The sequence below is a fragment of the Physeter macrocephalus genome, chromosome 9 (genome assembly GCF_002837175.3).
Source record: "Physeter macrocephalus isolate SW-GA chromosome 9, ASM283717v5, whole genome shotgun sequence".
Classification (NCBI taxonomy): domain Eukaryota; kingdom Metazoa; phylum Chordata; class Mammalia; order Artiodactyla; family Physeteridae; genus Physeter; species Physeter macrocephalus.
Window position 1 is genome coordinate 13,824,677 of NC_041222.1, and position 22,410 is coordinate 13,847,086.

The following is a 22,410-nucleotide window of genomic DNA, read 5'->3' on the forward strand; positions in this document are numbered from 1 at the left end:
GGAGCGGCTGGGCCCGTGAGCCATGGCCACTGAGCCTGCGCGTCCCGAGCCTGTGCTCCGCAACGGGAGGGGCCACAGCAGAGAGAGGCCCGCGTACCAAAAAAAAAAAAAAAAAAAAAAAAGAGTGTTAAATGTGATAACATCTGTGAAAGAAATAATTAATTTTCCTTTTCTCTTCCCTCTGGGTAGTCAGATGGTTCAGCTGATTTCCTCTTTTTTTTCCACAAAAATTAAAAAAAAATTAAGGAGAGTTATCCCTAGTACCCCATTTTTATATATAGTTTGCTTCATTTTCCATATTCTATTTTAATTCTTCTCTCTATTCAGATCCCTTATTACATAATCCATTTTCACACTAGCATCTCATTGCTTGGATTACTTTATAAAGTGTTTCAGTGAGGAATACTGAAATTTGTTTGTCAGAAATTTTTTAAAAATTCAATAAATCTAGAAATCAGTTTAGAAGTGAATTTAAAACTTTATTGATAAAGTGATCATCACTCTATATCTAAAGATTATGTAAGGGTCCGATAATAGTTTTGCATTCTACATGTAAAGCAACACAATACTCTTCATAACCCACAAAGTAAATATTGTACTCCTTTTACAAATAGAGAAGTTGTGGCTTACAGGGGTTGGAAAGCTTGTCCTGGGTTGTTCTATAAAGTGACAGAGCTGGGATTCAAAGCCAGGTCTTTTCCTGTTGTATCACGATACCCTCTACCTTATGATATTCATTCTTTTCATGTTTTATACCTTTACAGTTCATGTGAATTTAGCATTGGCTTTATTCCTAAGGTTTCTGTGACTATTCTTGTGGCAGTTAATGGCCTCTACACCCTACACCAGATTTAATAATATGTCGTAGTTGCTTCAGATATTCTCTTCAGATTTTCTCTTCCCTCCTTCCTGGGAGCTAGCTTGTGTCCTGTCGTTCTCATGCATGTCTTAAATCTTTTACCATAAATGTGTATATCCATAAACATAGTATTCTAAATATGAATAATATGGTCATTTCCTCATATATTTTCATATTTCAAAGAATCAGACATCATTTCAAGATGAACCAATTCAAGATGAACCATTAAGCAGATATATCACTTAACAAAAATGTGGGAGGGAACTCAAAACCAAAAGCATTATATTTAAAACAGATGCTCTAGTATCTGAAACAGAAAAGAAAATCTAAAATCACAGAATGAAAAAGAAAAATGGTCACTTCAAAAAAAACATTTGTGTTACTTTATATTTCAGGAGGGAGATATGTTAAAATATTTACTTTGGCTATAATTAATCAAGTATGGAAAAATTGATACTAAAGGAGGAAATGGAATAAAAAGAAACCCAATGAGGCTTTTATATACTTTGCATCCTGAGGACTATAAGATTTCCTGGCATATTAAAGACTATAATTGGAAAGATCAATGATGAAACAAATTAGTACAGGGCATTTTTCCTTCGTCTAATTAAACTCCCTGAATCATGGAATTTAAATTATACATGGAGATGCTCTGTCAAAACGCTCTCCTGCTTCTCCAGTAATTGAAAGCAGCTGGATGTTTGCCCCTGGTCCACAACATCTGGGAAACTTTCATCCTTTATTATTTTTTTTCCCAAGTGTGTATACACCTAAAAGCGAGTATCTCTAGTTTTCCAAATAGATTTCAACTTTGTCCTCATTTCAGCATTTTGTTGAATTTTAATTTGTCATTAAAATTATGTCATAGACATAGCAAAAGAAAATCAAGGTGAAGGGAGACCTACTTTAAGCTTGCGTACAACTCTTGTTATGTTTACCTGGGCCATATGTTTATCCTGCCCTCAGGTCTGTGCTGGTGGCATGACATTTCAGGGTTATTTCACTTGGGTTTAGGATTCTTTTGTGGAATGCAGCCTCTGAATTATAGCCCCTGGGAGCTAAGACAGATAAGGATGGAACTCAGGTAAGTTCTGCCTCAGACGTTGAGACATCCCGGGGCTATTAGCCTTCTGAAGCTGACAGCGCTTCTCAAGTCCCTGGGACTGTTTCTCCAAGACAGATCTCAGCTCTGACTTCACTCTTCTCTTCACCTGGGCGATCCCTTCTTTTGAAGTGAGATGGAAGCTATTACTACAATCGTAAGATACAAGGGATCTTAAAATATACAGGTCTGTAAATATTTTGTAGGATTTGTACTAGAAACAACTCTTTACACTTAAGCCATAATGTGCTGATTTTCAAATATCTCATTGTGTTTGGAATAATTTAGAGCAATCCTATAAACATTTTAGAGTACTTAGGCAAAAAGGAAAGTCAATCAATAGTTAAATTCTTCATTAATCAATAGTTAAATTGGGATATATCTAAAAGGTATGTTTGAAATGACTATTGGTAAAATATGATTTTAGGAATTGTTTCTAAAAAGGTTGATTTTTAAAAATGGCATTGAACAACAAAAGAATAGTTTTTTTCAAAAAACTCTCCCTGCACAATTGGTAGGCTTTTTAGCAATATAAACAGGACTCAAGCTTTGAAATCAAACATGAAAACTGAAAATATATCAGAAAGGGAATGACTGATTTTCAAGCTCTAGATCAAGAGAGAGGAACAAAGAAAGGAAAGACATCATAAGACGAAGAAATTTTAAACCCAAAGTTTACAAATAATTTTTGTTTTTATTCTGAATATTGGTCCCTAGAAGAATGTGTGCATGGTAGGGATAGGGGTCACCTACAGAGATGGAATTTTCATGTCTTTCTGTAAAAATCATCTCCTTCACTGGTCTGCCACTGTCATCACCACCCTGCCCAACTCTGTTAAACTTCCTGCCTGAAATTGTCATCATTTCAAACCTCTGTGGTGAATTAGACAATTGATGAGAAAACGCTAGACAAAAAAATACTTCATATTAGACTGAACTGTTTGTATTTCAAAACTTTTCCACTGTGATCTCTGAGGAATTCCTACCCCTTCATTCTTAAAATCCCAACTTGAAGACCTTCTCCTTCAGGAAACCTTTAATAACATTCCTCACTTGTTTCCTGTGCATTCCTCTCCCGGACACATTGATGGCTTCTTCTTTTGTGCTGTTTCTACACCTTGTATGGACTTTAATTGTATCATTTATAGCCATTGAATCACACTTGATTACTGACACACTTGTAAAACATACTGTGAGATCTTTGAGAATAATGACATTTTTTTTTAGCTTCAAAGCATTGCTAAGAACCTGTCTTACGGTCAGCTCAACATAACACGTGTTCATGAGTAAATTATGGGAAGGTGAAGAAAAGTCCTGGGGCAGTGTGGTACTTCAGCTTAAGCTGATCATGGCTCTGGAAGCTTGAGGGAAAGGATTACTTCAAACGAATTTTGAGAGGAATGGAGGGTTTAATTTAATGGGTAGTGTTTCATTTTGGCAAGATGAAAACGTTCTGGAGATTGGTTGTACAACAATATGTATATACTTAACACCACCAAACTGTCCACTTAAAAATGGCTAAGATGGTAAATTTTATGCTTTGCGTGTTTTACCACAAACATAAAAATTAAAAAAACAAAGTTGGGTGACAAGGAAGAGGACATCTGAACACAAGAAATCATAAGTGACCTAACGATCCCTCAGGTGTGTCAAGTGGAGGTAGTAGCCATGACAACTGGCTACTCAAACTTTGTCATTTTCCTTTTTGGTGCATAGTGTTTCGCAAATTATATCTTGTTTGATTTCCTTAGCAACCCTATGAATGGAACACATATTTTATCCTCCATTTTTTTTTTTTTTTTTTTTTTTTTGGTGGTACGCGGGCCTCTCACTGTTGTGGCCTCTCCCATTGCGGAGCACAGGCTCCAGACGCACAGGCTCAGCGGCCATGGCTCACGGGCCCCGCCGCTCCGCGGCATGGGGGATCTTCCCAGACCGGGGCACGAACCCGTGTCCCCTGCATCGGCAGGCGGATTCTCAACCACTGCGCCACCAGGGAAGCCCCTATCCTCCATTTTAAAGACCAAGAAACTAAGATGAAAAGAAGTGATTTGTTTGTGTGAATTGAGTTGGGGATCTGTTGGGTCACTGCTGCGGTTGGCGGGTCAGCTGTCCAGTGTTAACCACATGGGCTGGGCTCGCAATCCCATGATGACTGGTCCCACCTGCAGTGCTTTAAGCTTAGAGGAAGCCACTCTGCACCCACTTTCCCCTGGGGCTCTGGTAGCTGGTCCAACATACTGCTATTAAGAGGTCATCCTGGAGTGAACAAGAGAGAAAGATTTTTCTCTCAAGGATGGCACCCGTCCTCTGAGGCGGCTAGTCTCCTCTTTGGTGGAAGACACATTGAAATCTGTGGTGAGGGTCCCTTCTCCACCCACATTCCCTTGATGCTATTATTATTATCATTGTTACAATACATGAGCCCTGGTGGATCATGGGAGACTGAGTGGTTTTGACTGCATCGTATCAGTGTTTATATTTACTTGTTCTTGTCTGCTTGGCCAGCCCTTAGGTCCAGGTGTTATATACTCTTGTGCACACTATAAATGCCACATTCTGAGCCAGCCTTAGCTGAGCCAATTGAATCACAGGACTGCAAACTATCAGCTCCTGTGTTGCCCAAACGTTGTTCACATGAGCCTCAGCCGACGCAGTGCTGGCCACTGTAACACGACTACCTTTATTTTTTATTTTTATAAATTTATTTATTTATTTTTGGCTGTGTTGGGTCTTCGTTGTTGTGCGCCGGCTTTCTCTAGTTGCGTCGAGCTGGGGCTGCTCTTTGTTGCGGTGCGTGGGCTTCTCGTTGCGGTGGCTTCTCTTGTTGCAGAGCACGGGCTCTAGGCACGCGGGCTTCAGTAGTTGTGGCACGCGGGCTTCAGTAGTTGTGGCTCTTGGGCTCTAGAGCGCAGGCTCAGTAGTTGTGGCGCACGGGCTTAGTTGCTCCGCGGCATGTGGGATCTTCCCGGACCAGGGCTTCAACCCGTGTCGACGGCATTGGCAGATGGATTCTTAACCACTGTGCCACCAGGGAAGTCCCTGTAACACGACTACCTTTAAACCAACTCAGAGAATTCTATTTTTTAATGCCAACAAAGTCCAGATTTAGGAGTAAGGCAGAGACCTCTAATTCTTCTCTTTCGGCTGCCCAGGTGGAGACTACGTTTCCCAGCCTCTCTGGCAGCCGGGCGTGCCCGTGAGACTGAGTGTTGACCAATAGGATGTGAGCAGGAATAGTAACTTCCAGATTGGCTTTGTTTAAGGAAGTCACTTTTACTGCTTCTCTGCCCTATTCCATGAACCTGTCCAGTGCATAAACCTCAACCACGCTGCCTTGGATTATACTCGAGGGCAGGGTTTCTCATATATTTTGGTCTCAGGGCTTCTTCAGCCTCTGAAATATTATTGAGGACCCCAACTAGCTTTTGTTTCTATGGGCAAATTTACCATATTTAGAAAGTAGAAGTAAGAAAATTTTATTAATTATTTAAGTCATTTAAAAATAACTGTAATAAACCTATTACATATTCACATTGTATTATATATTAACATATGTAGTACATTTTAATGGAAACTAGCCATATTTAAAATTTTTAATTATTTCCTAATTCATTTAAAATAATAAAGCTGGTACATGTTGATAAGTAACATTTTAATTAGAATAACTATATTTTCCAAGACAAAAAAATTACTGAGAAGAGAGGAATTTTTTTACATTTTTGCAAATCTCCTAATGTCTGGCTTAATAGAAGCAGCTGAATTCTCACATATGCTTCTGCATGAACTCTGCTGTGATAGGCTCTTTTGCTTGAAGTATGTGAGGATGAACTAGCCTCACACAGGTAAGCAGTTGGGAAAGGGAGGAGTGTTTTAGTAGTCATTTCAGAAAATTTTATTCTTCTTTGCTACTACAACAGATATAAGTGATAGTTTCTTAAAGGTTAGTTACAATGTGAAATCTGAAACGATATCAAATAACTTTCATACTCAGGTACATGAAGAACATACTGGTCTGTTTTGCACTTTAAATGGATCTTTTACCCATTCATGACTTTACAATATTGCTTCACCAAGTTGTATAGATCTTTCAAATGTTGACACATTTTATTGTACAACATCAAAGCATCCCAACTATTCACATCAACACCAATCTCAGAAAAAACAATGTAAGTAACTTAAAGATAGTCAAGTCTTTAAGTACTGGGAAGCTGTCAAGTTCAAGGTACACCAAAATTGTAATTGTTGCTTCAAAGCTCAAATTTTGTAATTGGCAACAAGTGCTGTCAGTTGTTTTTCGTTATTTGCTTTTTTAATGTTCACAAAGATGTCAGTCAAACACCCAAATCTGAAAAGAACATTTGTCTTTCAGCTAATTTTTCAAGTGAAAATCATGTTCTGTGGAGAAAAAAAAAAAGTAGCTAGTTCTTGAAACACAAAATTGCACAAGTGCTTCTCTTGGAGACAAATACATTACCTTGGAATGCATCAAGCTTAATGCATATACTGCCAAATTCATCACCCAGAATATTAAAAAGATTCAAGAGTTAATGAAATGAATACTTTTTACTGCTTTATCAGAGACATTTTAAAGTGAAACTGGCTTTTCCCCTTGTGAATCGGTGGCAGTAAAGAAATACTAGTGTACTCGGACCTTTTGGTGTCCCTGCCTTGATTTACACCAGCAGTTTTACCTACCATTGCTTCTGTACCATCAGTTTAAACGTCAATGCAGTGGAAAAGGCATGATACCTTAGTATCATTACGAAAATAGTTTTGACCTATGATCTTCCTGAATGGGTCTCTGGGATTCCAACGTGCATTACTGGGGAAGGTCAAGGCCTCCAAGTTCTTGGAAATTTCCCCAGTGTCCTTGTGGAGCTGCAACAAGATGTTAAATGCAATGCCACCGTGGGGGCCGCCCACAGAACCTAGACTTATGACCTACTGTTCTGAGTATTCTTTATTCCTAGCTGAGCTAAACTGTCCAGAATGGGGAAGTGAGCTCCTAATAAAACCTTTGTTTCAGGGCCTGGGAGGGTGCCGCAGGAGCATCAAGAGGCATGGACTGGTGGTTTGCCAAAGTGCCTGCAGCCACAAGCTTCCTCGGAAGCATAATGGAACACATTCCAATGTTTCTGAAAACCAGGGTAACAAGGGTCGCCAGACGTTACTTTGCCTTGAAACCCTTCCACCCAAGACTTTGTAGCTTCTGCAGCCCCATTTGGGGATTACCAATCCACCCCTCTGTCTGTTCTGCCAAAGACTCCTCCTCCATCCCACCCTTTCTCAAGATATCCGAGGGAGCTGTGGGTTTCCTGTATCCTTACAGTCAGCTCTGTAGGTACTGCTCCAGAAAGCAAGCAGGGTCCTTTCCAGGCTTCTGGTGGCCTCACTGGGAGAACAACACTCTTATGATCATAAGTGAAGCTTGTTTCAAAGTAAAGGACATAATAGGGAATGGGGAGACTGGGTGGGATTCTGGTGGTGTCCTGGGAATTCTGTTTGTGGTGTAATTCTGATAACATCTTGGCTTTCCCTGTTGCTGGTTTATGATTTACCTTTCTTGGGTCTGATAAGTTGGTTATCATACATCTCTGCATTTTTAGATTCCCAAAATTTATTATTTCACTCTGAGTCAGCTCTGGGATGGTGACAATAGACCTCTCTTTTCCTGGCATCACCATGCCCTGTTGGTCATGGTCCATACCCTGACAAATGTGTCATATTTAATCTCTAAAAGAGGACCCAGGGCCACTTTACATAATTATAAAGTTTGCCTATTTGACAAAGGCACCTGACCCCGGGAGTGAATGGGGACTGGCACCCAGCCCTGTTCTGCTCACCAAACGGTATTCCCACAGGGCTAGGTCTGCCCAGAGAGGGCATCTTTTTCTCTTGTCTCCATAGAAGGGGTACCTTTCTTTAGCTCATACCAAGATCTTTCTATAGGGGCTTGCGGAGGCTCTATCAGGACTTACCTTGGCCCATCCTGGGTCCTTTGAAGGATGTTTTCCTTCATGGCCTGCCCATTTGTGTCCTACTTATTTTATTTTTTTTATTATTATTATTTTTTTGCGGTACGCGGGCCTCTCACTGTTGTGGCCTCTCCCGTTGCGGAGCACAGGCTCCGGACGCACAGGCTCAGCGGCCATGGCTCATGGGCCCAGCCGCTCCGCTGCACGTGGGATCCTCCCGGACCGGGGCACGAACCTGTGTCCCCTGCATCGGCAGGCGGACTCCCAACCACTGTGCCACCAGGGAAGCCCTGTGTCCTACTTAGAAGAGCCTTTAAGGCCTTCCAGATACAAGTCCCATTGTCTCTTTCTTTCTTTTTTAAAAAAATATCCCAGAAATTTATTTAATGTTTGCTTGATACATTTTATATAGAAAGGTTAGGACTATTTGCTTTGGGTGCCCCTGGTAAATCTCGTAGAGGCACTGAACTACAAAGGGGTGCCAATCTGGAGACATCAGAAATGGAAATCACACGCCCCATTTTATGACTGTTCTTAAAGATTTGTCTCTAGGGAAATTAGACCACTCCCTTAAAAAATGCTCAAGATGTTAGAGCTACTGTGTGAAAACAGCTGACATTTAGGAGGGCACTTCACATTTTGGTCTGTTGGAACATTTAAATACTTCGAAATAAAAAATACTCAACTTTGAAGCTTTCAATACTGGAAAACTTTCAAGTCTAGGGTTAACAGGCAGGAAGGCTGCTTTGTGTTCCTTAAACTGGACTCTGTTGCCCACAAAGTTAATCTTCGGCTTTGGCTTCCGTTTCTTCCGCATTATAATCTCCATCCACTTCTGCATTTACTCTCTCAAGCCTCTCCAGCTGCCTTGCAAGTTCAGTCTCGTCTGTATCTGTGACCACTTTGGGCTCCATTTGAACACTGAAGACGCCCCTCTTTTCCTCAGTCTTTTTTTTTTTTTTTTTTAACATCTTTATTGGAGTATAAGTGTTTTACAATAGTGTGTTAGTTTCTCCTTTACAACAAAGTGAATCAGTTATACATATACATATGTTCCCATATCTCTTCCCTCTTGTGTCTCCCTCCCTCCCACCCTCCCTATCCCACACCTCTCATGGTCACAAAGCACAGAGGTGATCTCCCTGTGCTATGCGGCAGCTTCCCACTAGCTATCTAATTTACATTTGGTAGTGCATATATGTCCCTGCCACTCTCTCACTTCGTCACAGCTTACCCTTCCCCCTCCCCATGTCCTCAAGTCCATGCTCTAGTAGGTCTGTGTTTTATTCCCGTCCTACCACTAATCTCTTCAGTCTTTTCTTTTATGACAGCCATAGCTTGGTTGAGGACAGGGAGGCCTTCTGTTCTCTCCAGGGTGCTTGTAGTCATTACATACCGAGGAGGAGCTATTAGATTAATCTTGATGGCATGGTTTCTGTAGAACAATTCAAACCTGCTCTCAGGGCTGCTTTTACGGCATTGATGCCTTCATAACCATAACAAGCCACTTCACTGTCTGCTCGAATTTTGACAGTTTGTGGGGTTAAACGCCTATTAATATTGTTAATGAGTACTTCCCATTCATCTTCATTCAAATCTCAGCCATCCAAAATAGATGGGTCTGAGACTGCGTGCTTAAATGCATCATAGGCACCGTATCCGGGTCTCTTGTACTTGTCCTCGAAGACCCAAGCAGTTCTCTGGAACAGGCTTTCCAACTGTTCGTCCTTGGTGTATTCTAAGACCTCAGCAACATGACGAAGAATGCTGTAAACAGTTGTGGATTTGGTAAAGTTATATTCACATTTCATTGCTTCCTCGGAGAAACTCTTTTTGAAAAAATCAATACCCCCTTTTTCTTTGTCCACTCTAATGACAACCACACATTCATTCCTGCCAATTCGGATGAGTTTGTTTATAGAATGGATACGCCTTCTGGACAGCTCACTCAGAAGAATCATGCTTTCGATGTTGCTGTATTCCAGCAAGCTGACATAAGCTCCCATTTCAGCAATGGACCTTACCTTCACCATCACTACATCTTCCATCTCAGGAAATTTGTGCTGATAAAATCTACAAATTAGACCCGGCATTGTGAGGTATGTGTGTGAATTCCCCACGGGTGTCCCGCACCACGCTCTTCAATCAGAGAGATCAGACTTGATCCGCCCACAGCAGCCGTGGACTCTCCTCATCATCCCGTTGTCTATTTCTTTCCTGCCCAAACTGGCCTTTGCGCAGGGCCCTGGGGGAGTGGGCCAAGAGCTGTACTTCATCCCTGCTGGACAGCTGGACTATCCAACTAAATTGCAAGGACTAAGTTCTACCAACCAATCTCCTTCCTGTGTCCACAGCTAATGCACACCCTCTTCCTCAGCAAAAAGAAAGCCTTTGTTATATATAAATATAGGAAGGAGTATCTGATAAGCCAGAGGCCAGTATACAGCCAGCAAGCACCAAGCAGCCACTGGGGAGACCACGTGAGTGAGGACAAAAATGTGGTTTTTCTCTCATCACGACCAGACGACCCCAGCTATGACAAGATCATACGTAGTCCTAAAAGTGGCTACTCTTGCTGTTGCTACATTTCCCTTGGGCAATCCTTTGTCTAGAGCTGCTGCATGCAACAGAATCTGTTACAGATATTTCTTTCTTCTTTCCTGGCCCCTCACATCAAAGGGTGCTGAGAGCTTTCTGTACTTGCTGGTCCCAAAGTGTCTGCAAATCCCTGGTTCTTTTCATCGTGGCCTAGGTAACTAGTTCCTTTATTTAAAAGTCTTAAAAATGTCCATCTGGGAGTATGGTTGGTTTCCTGCTTCTGGCTGGTCCTTACATCCTCATGAAATTACAGAACCATGGGGACAAAGAGAACATCTTATAAGCCTGGAGGTGGAGGTGGGTGGTTGGGAGAAGATGTTGGCAGAGAATGATTGTGGATTTTTCAGTAGCAACTGAGAAAGTTAGAAATCAGTGGAGCAATTTCTTACAAATTCTGAAAGAATTATTTTTGACTAAGAATTATTCCCAGTCAGCACATCAATTAAATATGAAATAGACTGAAGATATTTTCAGAACTTCAGGGTCTCTAGGAATTGACATCCTTTCTTAGGAAGGTACTGGAGGAAGTGCTCCATCACAACGAGAGTAAACAAATGAAAAGGAAGATGGGGGCCTGGGAAACAGTAGATCCCGTGGGAGACAGGGATGAAGGGAATCCTCCAGGTGAGGGCCAGGGGAGAGCCCAGGCAGGTGTGTGGCAGGCACAGGAAGCAACTGAACCGGTGAAAACAAGTCAGGGCTCCAAAAGAAGCATTAATAGAATATTGAGAGGAGATCTAGACAATGCAGAAAAATTTGAAAATGTATTAGCGATAAATATATAGAAAACAAAGCAAAAAAGGCATACTTCTGGCCTCAACTGTGGATAATGTAAACACTGACTATTGATCTAACTAAAATTAATATACAAGCATGTCAAAAGTACAAGGCAATAGGAAGTGTGTGATTGTGTGTGTATGTGTGCGTGGGTGAGTGTGTGCGTGGTGTGTGTGTGGTAGTGGTGGTGGTGATGGTGGAAGTGGGGGAGAAATGAAGAGCCATCTAGGCCAAGGCACCAGCCAGCTGATAAATAACATCTGAAGCTGACAAAGCAAGAACAATTACTATAAGCATGGTACTGAATATATGGAAGTAGATGCTTAAAGAATCAGCTGAAAGATTTGAGAGTGGTTGTCTTTGACTAGCAGGAGGTGGGAGGGAGCTATGAATTGCTATTTTTGTTTTTGTTTTGTGATCTATGTTCCTTTTTATAGCAAACCTTATAAACTCTTAAGTTATAAACTCTAAGTTAGGTTTAATTTTAAATTACCTATTATAAAAATCCCAAACTAAAACCTAAATATGGGGAAAAAAGATGTGAGAATGTAGGGATTTATGTGATTTTTTTCTTTCCTCTAATTTGCCTTATTAATAAATAATCTTTCACAGTTCCAAAACAAAAACCCATACCATTAACATGTGGATCTGAAACAAAACAGCTGGGCAGAAAACATTGCTACCCTGGGCTGGTTCAGGAGATCTTGCCAGATGGCATACTTAGTACCCAGATAGCTTTGATCTCTGAACTGCAAATGAACATCCCATTTCCTTCCTGAACATGGTCAGAGCTTTCTGTGTTCTAGTCACACCTCACCTCTCGACCTCCCTAACCACTGAAAGTTGTAGTGGGTTGAATTATGTTCCTCAAAAAGATATGTCCAACTCTTAACCCCAGGTACTTGCAAATGTGACTTTATTGGAACTAGGGGCTTTGCAGATATTATTGATATTATGTTCAGGAGCTCAAAATGATGTCATCCTGGTTTTAGAGTGGGTCCTGTGTCCAATGACTAGTGTCCTTATAAGAGGAAGAGAGGGAAATTTGACACACAAACACAGAACAGACACAGGGAAGAAGGCCACGTGAAGATGGACGCAGAGAGGAGAGTGATGCAGCCACAAGCCCAGGAACACCAGGAGCCACCAGAAGCTGAAAGAGGCAAGGAAGGATCCTCCCACAGAATTTGTAGAGGGAGCATGGCTCTGCCAGCACCTTGGTTTCAGACTTCTGGGCCTCAGATCTGTGAGAGAACCAATTTGTGGTCATTTGTTATGGCAGCCCCCAAGGAAACAATACAACACACGGATGCAGATGGAGGAGAAGCAAGTCTTCGAGCCTGTGGTGTGAGTTTTTCAGGTTCTCTTGTCATCAAACAAACATTTGCTGAGCTCCTGCCATTTGCCAGGCTGTGGGCTGGGCCTCGTGGCTGGAGATGAGAATGTGGAGGCTCAGGCATCTTGACCAAGGTGCTGTGGGCCATGTCACAGTGTTTGGGCTTCATCTCCTGATCCGGAATAGACCACTGAAGGATTGTTAAGAAGAGTTTGGTGCTTTGGAAAAAGAAGTTGGAGCAGAGGGTATTACGGAGAAGGGATTTTAGTGGGGACTTGGGAAATGTCAGTTAGGACCGGGATTTTCAAACAGGGAGCGTGGGGCCCTTCACTGAGGAGACCTGGGCAGGAGAAGCCTGTGCTGTCTGACACAGAACATTCAACAGGCCTATTGTTTTCATATTATAGATGACAAGAAATCTCAGCATGAGAAAATCTTGGAATTTCTGCACAAAGCAATTCTGCATAAGAGAGCACGACAAAACATTGTAGGGTGATGGATTCTAAAAGATTAATCATAGTTCACCCCATATTTTGTGAGTATTTTACTATGTACTATGCCACATGCTTTCTACTTATTTCACTTAATTCTCTAACAGTGCTATGAGGAGAGTACTGCTACTAATTACCTCTATTTTAATCATGAATAGTTGAGGCTTAGATTTGGGTCAGGTCATACAATTAGGTGGAGCTGGGACTCTAACTCAAGTGACTGTGCTCCTTAACCATTCCCCAACATCTCACTCCCTTAAAAAAAATTAATTAAAAATTTATTTTTAAAAATTTTATTGACGTGTAATTGATTTGCAATGTGTTACTTTCTACTGTACAGCAAAGTGGCTTAGTTATACATATATATATTCTTTTTCATATACTTTTACATTATGGTTTATCACAGGCTATTGAATATAGTTCCCTGTGCTATACACTAGGACCTTGTTGTTTATCCATCCTATGTATATTAGTTTGCCTCTGCTAATCCCAAACTTCCAATCCTTCCCTTCCCCACCCCCTCCCCCTTAGCAACCACAAGTCTGTTCTCTATGTCTGTGAGTCTGTTTCTGTTTCGTAGATATGTTCATTTGTATTGTATTTTATTTTCATTTTATTGTTTTTTAACATCTTTATTGGTATAATTGCTTTACAATGTTGTGTTAGTTTCTGCTGTATAACAAAGTGAATCAGCTATATGTATACATATATCCCCATATCCCCCTCCCTCTTGTGTCTCCCTCCCTATCCCATCCTCTAGATGGTCGCAAAGCACCAAGCTGATCTCCCTGTGCAATTCAGCTGCTTCCCATATATGTGATATCATATGGTATTTGTCTTTTTCTTTCTGACTTACTTTGCTTAGTATGATAATCTCTAGGTCCATCCGTGTTGCTGCAAATGGCATCATTTCATTCTTTTTTATGGCTGAGTAATATTCCGTTATATATAGATAGATAGATAGATAGATATAGATATAGATATATATCTATCTCACATCTTCTTTATCCATTCATCTATCGACAAACATTTAGGTTGTTTCCATGACTTGGCTATTGGAAATAGTGCTGCTATGAACATAGGAGTACTTGTATCTTTTTGAATTACAGTTTTGTCTGGGTATATGCCCAGGAGTGGGATTGCTGGATCATATGAAAACTTTTTTTTTTAGCTTTTTGAGGAACCTCCATACCATTTTCCATAGTGGCCGCACCAATTTACATCCCCACCAACAGCATTTCATTCCCTTTGAAAGGTTTAATTCAGTGGCTAATAGGATGTGCCAGAAATTATAAGGATTTGAATGAAGGCAGTGACAGTCAGTCTGGGCGGGAAGACAGATGTGAGGTCTATTTCAAAAGACTTGGTGACAAATCAAACAGGGAAAGGTGAGGGGAAAATATAACTTGGTACACAAGCAGAGATACTATCCACACTTTTTTCTTTCTGCTTTGGAAATATTATATGATATTTAGAGTTTTGTGTTTTAAATATTAAGAGTTTTGCAGAATCAACTCAATACAATCTGTCTAAAGCAGTTCACTGTATCTTGTGGTACAACATCTGAGCCATAGAATGGATGTAATTTCATGCAACCCTATTCATCAGTGAATTCTGTAGCAAAGATGATATAAAATTCAAGTAACCACACACTAGCTTCTCTCCTGGATGGTTAGACTTCTATAGAATGTGTAAATAGATGAACAGATTTTACAAAATACAGTTATGTGTCATCAATACCCTCAATTGCAAAACAAGCCTGATTTTTTTTCCATTTAACTTCATTTTGGGAAATCCCCGGCACATATTTTATGCCATGTTTAATAAGTGCCTGTATTGGTTTGCTAGGGCTGCATAATAAAGTGCCACAGACTAGGTGGCTTAAACAACAGAAATACATTTTCTCACAGTTCTGAAGGCTGGAAGTCCAAGATCAAGGTAGCAGCAGGTTTGGTTTTCTGCTGAGGCCTCTCTCCCTGGCTTGCAGATGGCTGCCTTCCTGCTGTGCCCTTACTTGGCCTTCTCTGTGCATCTGTGTCCAAATCTCCTTTTCTTATAAGGACACCAGTCATATTGGATTATGATCCACCCGAAAGACCTCATTAACTTAATCACCCTTTAAAGACCGTATCTCCGAATTTAATTATATTCTGAGGTTCTGGGGGTTAGGACTTCAACATATGAATTTAGGGTAGGGGACAATTCTGCCCACAGTATGATCCAAGGTCACAAAGGTCAGAGCCATATTCACACTGTAGGAAGCCATTTCTTGAGATGATGGGATCCAATTGCTCAGGCCATTTGGACAATCAGAACGGAGCCAAAAGTGACTTCACTGTGGGACACTTAGCGAAGTTACCTCCCTCTTTCTTATTACATGGCCTGTTTCCCAGGGCTAGAGAGAGATTTCAGTCATTCTTTGGCATTATTACTGGCCGTGGGGACCTCTAACATCTGATATTTGAAAGGGATGAGAACATGGGTGGGTGGAGGTTGAAAGTATTTGTTTAGATACGAGTACATGGAGAGGCTGAATGAAATGGTGCTGGAACTGGCAGAAACGTTGGAGGTCAGTGCTCTGGGGCTTCTAGAACTATGTCCCCTTCTCCCTAGTGCAACTCCCTCTATGAAAGGTCACTGCACATTCATCAATTTGACATCATGGAAGAAAAGCTTCCTTTAATCTTGTTTTTCAGTATATATGATTCAAAGTCCATTTATTAAGGGAAAAGACTGTGGAGGTACACACATATTTCCTAATAAAACAAGGTGAGGGGGAATTTTTTTTTTTTTTGCTACATATTGTTTGATTAAAACTCATATTTCCAACTAATTAGCTCTGTAATAAAACAAAACAGGATAACAGCCTTCTACTATTTAAAAATCCTTTCCCATCTCCCCAGCTGAAGTATTCTCTGCTCCCCTGTCCAATGAATGGCCTTCTTCTTCTTCTTCTTCTTTTTTTTTTTTTTGCCTCACCTTTGGCCTCACACTAGAGTCTCAAATCTGTATCTACCACCTAGAATATTCCCCTGAGCTTCAGGAGTTGATCGCCAGTTCTCTCTAGGTCTTGCCACTTCACTGCTCTATAGGGCACTTATACTCAATAGGTACAAAAGTGAACTTCTTTTTAAAAATTTATTTTATTGAAGTCTAGTTGGTTTATACTGTTGTATTAAATTTCTGCTGTACAGCAAAGTGATTCAATTATACATATATATACATTCTTTTTCATATTATTTTCCATTATGATTTATTACAGGATATTGAAGATAGTTCCCTGTACTATACAGTAGGACCTTGTTGTTTATCCATTCTATACATAATAGTTTGCATCTGCTAATCCCAAACTCCCAGAAAAGTGAGCTTACTGGTGTCCCTCAGAAATGCTGCTCATCTTCTATATGCCGCATCCTGGTTCATAAAACTTACTTAAAGAACTTAGAGTTACACTTGCTTTCTTCTCACCCCTCATCTCCCACATTTAGACCCCCAATCCTACTAACTCTACATCTTAAATACATTTCCTGGTTATGCTTTCCTCCTCCTTCTCTTAAATTTAGATCCCAGCCATCTTTCCCCAAGCCTATTGCATTTGCTTCCCCAGGTGTCTCCCTGTCTCCTGTCTCACCTCTTTCTCCTTTCTTTGGCATCCTAAACCTATAGACCCATTTCAACTTCCTTAGCCTAGCATTCCAGGCTCCCATCCTGGGCCTGGCTACTTATCCAACATTCTATCCTGAAACACATCTTTTCCTACAACTGTTTACAGACAACTTGTGTTGCTTTAATCTAGCCTGATGTTCCCCGACTTGAGGTCATGGTCATGTGCATAAGCAAACTCCTACTTCTCTTGCAAGCATTACGCCAGTGGAATGCTTTCTTTGGTCCCCGGAACTTGGACTTGGTGCTCTTTTCTGTGGCTCATGGCATATTGTGCCCATCCTTCATTTCACTGAACTACTGAAGTGGACCAGCTTCCTCATCTGTCTTATACATTAGATGTCCAGTTCCTTATAACCAGGGAGAGTTTTATTCACCTCTGTGCCTCTGGCCTCTAGTCAGTGTGTGCTGCCTAGTAGTCCCTTTAAGTATATTGAATAAACAAATGTGAAAGTGCTTTGAAAAGTTTCAAATCTGATGGAGATATAGGGACTCTTTTTATAAACATTATCCCTTAAACATCTATAATGAGCTATTGTTTTATTGTAAGAAGATCATTGGAATCGGAGTTAAAAGCTTCGAGTGCCAGTCTGTGTCTATCTATAGTAGTTAATTTCCTTGACTGTAAAATGGGGCTAGGGATACTATCTAAGCCACTTGTTGTGAGAATCAACTGCGATAATGTGGGCAAAATTTATTTCTAAACCTTAAATACTGTTCTATGAAAACATGAGTTAACACCAACTATGCTCAAGTCTTTCTAAAACTATATCCACCTACCTATCTATCTATACATATTTGTATTTACACACATATGTGTATTTTTTTGTACTTTGTCCTGCTTGACTATTTAAAATAGATCTTCACCATCAGTGTAATGTTCCCTTGAGTGGTGATTCAGTGATTTCCTCATTTTCGAAAGAGAACAAATTTTTTTTGGTAAGATTAGGTCTCAGGGACCTGTTCATCATATATTAATGCAAATAAGAGCAGAATTATCTATTCAAATTCAACCTTTTCTCAAAAATACAGGGAAGAACCTGGATCCTATTTGGGTAGAGAGAATTGTTCCAAGCCAGAAAAATCAGTGGTTGGATGACCTGAGCACATATTTTTATTTTACCTGAAAGAACCAATAGGTTTTACCAAAATTTTCAGATATTTTGAGAGCAAGTGGGCGTTAGCACTGATTTTGGATTTAGGAATGAAAAACAGCTCCTCCACCCCCCTCCCCAGACATTTTCTGTTTTTACACAAGGGATATAGAATGTGCTTAATAATTAGGGTGATCTTACCTCCCATTTTATTCAGAACAGTCCCAGGATGTCCCTTTGTCTAGGTGGAATAATAAAGCAACCCTTCGTTCTCTAAACTACAACCCCAGTACCTGTTGAATGAATGAACAAATGCATGAATTTTTATCTTCATCCAACTAAAGGAAGCAAAGATAAACGTTTCAACTGCAACATTCTGCATTACATTATCTAGCAGCATTTTACCTGGAAGCATAATTCAGCCATAGAAATAAAGATTCAGGTTTTCTAAAATAGAAGTGGAAAGATGTCCCTTCTCTCCCCAATTCTCTTCTCTCTCTTAACTTTCACCACTTTCTTCTTTAAAAAATTAACATAATGATCATGCTGGACAGACCCATGGAGCCGTCAAGGTTCAGGAGAGCGAGTAGCTGTTGTGGCAGAATCAGAGACCCTACAGGTCACCAGACGTCAGTGTCATTTTCACATGATGTGTGATTTTAACGAACCTGGTGATGAGATTTATAACATTTATTTTATTGACGTATAGTTGATTTGCAATGCTGTGTTAATTTCTGCTGCATAGCAAAGTGATCCAGTTATTTATATTTATATATATATATTCTTTTTCATATTCTTTTCCATTATGGTTTATCAGAGAGTATTGAATATAGTTCCCTATGCTATACAGTAGGACCATCTTATTTATCCATCCTATATATAATAGTTTGCATCTGCTAACCCCAAACTCCCAATCCATCCCTCCCCACCCCCCTCCCCCTTGGCAACCACAAGTCTGTTCTCTATGTCTGTGAGTCTGTTTTGTTTCTAGATTTATAACATTTATCTGTAGAATTAACATTGGCTCCGTAATTTGAGTTGCTTTAATCTGTTTCAAATGGAATTAATGTTATTATAGTTATGGGTTTATTCTGTTTGTCCTTTGACCTCTCCATCTCAGAACACCTAGAGATACGGGAAAGCAAGTCCTTTAATATAATGTATAAAATAAACACCTGCTGCCCCTTCGGGAGACTTGCCAGGAATAAATGCACATGACAGAAGCTCTTCGCAGGAGACTCTAGGACTCCTTTGGCAGGAGGTCTAGGCAGGCTGAGCAGCACTGTTGAAATCCTCTTCTCCGGACTGAAAGTGTGATCCATGCACTCCAGCTAGCATTAGCAGAAGCTGTCAGGTCAGGGGGCCTGCTGTGGGCTGCACAAAGTCCTCTAAAGCTGCTGGCAGTGGCTGCCAGGTATTTACTTAACACCCTTGAGCCGGGACAAAGGAAAGTTTATGGTGTAGGATCCTGCTAAGGGAATAAACGCCTAAGGGAATGGAGGAAGCTAATTAAGAGGAAAATCGGAAACCTGCTGAGATTTCATTTCCTTAAGTGCTCCAGACAATCGTGGGCTGGGTTACCTCGCCCTGCTGCTGTCATCTTGTGGTCCTACTCTGGATGTAGATCCCCAGCAAATGTCAGCCCCTGGCATCTGAGAACACCCACTGGGACAGCAAGTGTAATGGGGCCTCCAACCTGAAACCTGGGACTGCCAGACAATACAGATGGAGCCCTTGGACTAAGAAGGAAGGGAGGGACCAGGTGATCTCACTCTTATGTGGAGTCTAAAAAAGTCTACTCCCAGAAGCAGAAGCAGAGGCTAGAAGGGTGGTTGCCAGGGCCTCGGGGTGGGGGAAATGAGGAGAGGCTTGTCAAAGGGTATGAACTTCCAGTTATAAGGTGAATAAGTTCTGGGGATCTAATGTACCTCATGGTGACTGTAGTTAAAAATACTGGCTTGTTGGGACTTCCCTGGTGGCGCAGTGGTTAAGAATCTGCCTGCCAATGCAGGGGATATGGGTTCGGGCCCTGTGCTGGGAAGATCCCATATGCCGTGGAGCAACTAAGCCCCTGTGCCACAACTACTGAACCTGCTCTCTAGAGCCCGCGAGCCACAACTACTGAGCCTGCAGGCAGGAACTACTGAAGCCTGCACACCTAGAGCCCATGCTCCGCAATGAAGAGAAGCCACGACAATGAGAAGCCCGCGCACACCGCAGTGAAGAGTAGCCCCCGCTCGCCGCAACTAGAGAAAGCCCGCGCACAGGAATGAAGACCCAGCGCAGCCAAAAATAAATAAATAAATAAATTTACTTTAAAAATACTGTCTTGTATAGTTATACTTCTCTAAGAGAGTAGATCTTAAGTGTTCTTACCACACACAGACACATACACGAACACGCACGCACACAATGGTAACTATGTGAGGTGGTGGATGTGTTACTGAACTTGACCGTGGTGACCATTTTACAATGCAAACATATATCAGATCACATTGTAGCTGTGTACCCTTCATAGAGGACACACTGGGGCAACGTCTGTGGAGCCGAGTCCACAGCCAGGCACGCTGGGTGGCAGGGCTCAGGTGTGAGTTCAGCTGGTAGAGCAGGGGCTCAGACTCTTCATGGAGGCCTCCAGTGGGTAAATGACTGTCTTTTGGATCTGCCTGACATCCCGATTCGTCATTAAGAATGTCACTTCACAAACAAAGAGGTAAATTAGGCTCATGTGAATAGCCAATATCTTTCCAACTTCTTATATGGAATCTGGTTTTTAAGAGAGAGAGCTTACATTCTGTCATTTGGGATCATTTCACGTGGTTGAGGTCTTATGTAGCATGGCTGAGCACCAGCTTACAAACAACTTGCCTTTGCTTATTTTGATAGTGTGACAAAGTGAACATTTATTAGGACAGTAGTTCCTGAGGGAGGTGAATGTACAGAGTGGTTACAACCTATGCTAGGGATACAGACAGACCTAGCTCTTAGTGGTTGCTTTGTCCCTTTCTAGACCTCTTCCCATCAGTAAAGTGGAACTAATAACCATGAGGGACTAGATGAGATTTAAACCTGTGTCTTTACATAGCAAACCTGCACTGAATGAGACCAAATGGTTTATGAATGGATTTGTTAGGGAGAAAAGAATCACAACTGCTCCTTACCAGTGGAGATTGTGGGCTGGATTTCCCTGTTCTGCACACTCTGACCTTCTCTAGGGGGTTAGCATTTGGTCAGTCATTGATAGATTGTGACGTTGCCTGAAGAACATGTCCATCTGCAAGCTCTTGTATAGTAGACATAAATCTCATTAAGGCTCCCAAGACTGGTTACGACCCTGAGGTGGGAAGGTATAGATAGGTCTTCTGAGGTATAGGTTATACAAATTCCATCATCATAGGAAAAATAATATCTAAAAATTTTTTAATATTACTATGTGCCAGTGACTGGGCTAATGTTTGCTTAGATAGGTCTTCTGAGGTATAGGTTATACAAATTCCATCATCATAGGAAAAATAATATCTAACATTTTTTTGAATATCACTGTGTGCCAGGGACTGTGCTAATGTTTTATTTAAAAATTTTTTTTGGCTACGCTGCGCAGCGTGCAGGATCTTAGTTCTCTTGACTAGGGTTCAAACCTGCACCCCCTGCAGAGGTAGCTCGGAGTCTTAACCACTGGACCGCCAGGGAAGTCCCGGTCCTAATGTTTTAAGTGCATTTTCTCATTTAATCCACTAATGACTCTATCAACAGTCAATACGTCCTCCTTTATTAAGAAAGTCAGAAACGCAGAAATTATCAGGGAATTCATTTAAATTGCAAGCCCCTTTTCCCTGCTATAGTGTTTCTCCTCTAGCTTTATTAGGGTATAATTGATGAATAAAAATTATATATATTTAAGGTATACAAGGTGATACATTGTGAAATGATTGCAGCAATCAAGCTAAGTAACACATCAACCCATGTAGTTGTCTTTGTGTGTGTGTGTGTGCGTGTGTGTGCATATGGTGAGAACACTTAAGATTTGCTTTCAGCAAACTTTTGAATACATACTATTATTTACTATAGTCACCATGCTGTACATTAGATCCCCAGAACTTACTCATCTTATAACTGGAAGTTTGTACTCTTTGACCACCATTTCTCCATATCTCCCACCCTGCAGCCCCTGGTAATCTCCATTCTAACCTCTGCTTCTATGAGTTGACTTTTTTAGATTCCATGTAAAAGTGAGATCATAGATCATACAGTATTCATCTTTCTGTGTCTGGCTTATATCACTTCGCCTGACGTCCTCCGGGTTTATCCATGTTGTCTCAGACGGTAGGATTTCCCCTTTTTAAGGCTGAATAATATTCCGTTGTGGTGTGTGTATGCACATATATACCACATTTTCTTTCTTTATTCATCGGTGGACACAGGTTGTTTCCATATTTTAGTCATGGTGAATAATGCTGCAGTGAACACAGGAATGCAGATATTTCTTCAAGGTACTGATTTCGTTTCCTTTGG

The 22,410-nt window shown here is 41.0% G+C and overlaps 1 pseudogene; it reads right to left on the reverse strand.

The window, feature by feature from the left end:
- Positions 1–8,678: 8,678 nt before the first annotated feature.
- On the reverse strand, positions 8,679–10,032 carry LOC102991865 (eukaryotic translation initiation factor 2 subunit 1-like; annotated as a pseudogene).
- Between the last annotated feature and the right edge of the window lie 12,378 nt (positions 10,033–22,410).